Source organism: Pteropus alecto, unplaced genomic scaffold (genome assembly GCF_000325575.1).
Source record: "Pteropus alecto unplaced genomic scaffold, ASM32557v1 scaffold43, whole genome shotgun sequence".
NCBI classification, from domain to species: Eukaryota; Metazoa; Chordata; class Mammalia; order Chiroptera; family Pteropodidae; genus Pteropus; species Pteropus alecto.
The window spans coordinates 221,040-222,039 of record NW_006435764.1 but is presented as its reverse complement, the minus strand read 5'-3'; positions in this window follow the sequence as shown (position 1 = coordinate 222,039).

Below are 1,000 nucleotides of genomic sequence, written 5' to 3'. Positions count from 1 at the left end.
GGGAATGCATATCGGTGCAGACGGTCGGGAAGACAGTTTGGTGGTTTCTCGCAGAACTAAACACACTCTTGCCACGTGATCCAGCAATCACGCTCCTTGGTATTTACCCAAAGGGGCTGAAACCTGATGTCCACACAAAAACCTGCACACACGTTACAGCAGCTTCGCTGATTATTGCCCAAACCGGGAAGTCGCTAGACGTCCTTCGGCAGGCACTGGATGAACAAACCGTGGTCCCTCCAGACGAGTGCTATTCAGTTAAAGAGAAATGAGCCCTCAGGCCACAAAGAGACACGGAGGAACCTTAAGTGCATGTGACTAAGTGAGAGAAGCCATCTGAGAAGGCTACGGACCACACGATCCCAAGTATGTGACGTACTGGAAGAGGCAGAACTATGGGGTCAGCAATGACCAGTGGCTGTCAGCGGCTGAGGGAGGGAGGGGTGAACAGGTGGAGCGCAGAGGACCCTTAAGTCAGTGGATCTGCCCTGTGTGATGCTAGAGTGGGGGTACGTGTCCTTGCACGTTTGTCCAGGCCCCGGAATTGCACCGGCCAAGAGTTTAAGGAACGCAGCCCCCTCCGCGCAAGAAGCCGGGAAGGGGAGAAACTGCGGGGGGCGTGGTGGGGAACTCCGGATTTCAGCTCAATTTCTCCGTAAACCTAAAACCGCTCTAAAAACGTCTAATGATATTGAAAATGCGTGTGAACTTTAACACCAGAGCTCCTCGTTTATAACTTCATTGACCGGGTTTGAAATTTGCGTTGAGAGATTGCACGCGGTCCGGTTTTTAAGGCCTAACCAGACTTAATCGCGTACTGACTGAGCCGCAGGAATACAGATGCCCGCCTTGCTCCCCGCCTTGCTCCCCGCTTTCCGCGTTTCCGCCTCCCGTCGCCCCTGAAGCAGGCTCAGGTCTCTCCTGTCTGGAAAACCACGAAAGGCGACGCGCCCCAGGCTCCAATCTGCGCCCTGCCTGCAGCTGCGCTTCCCCCCAGCTC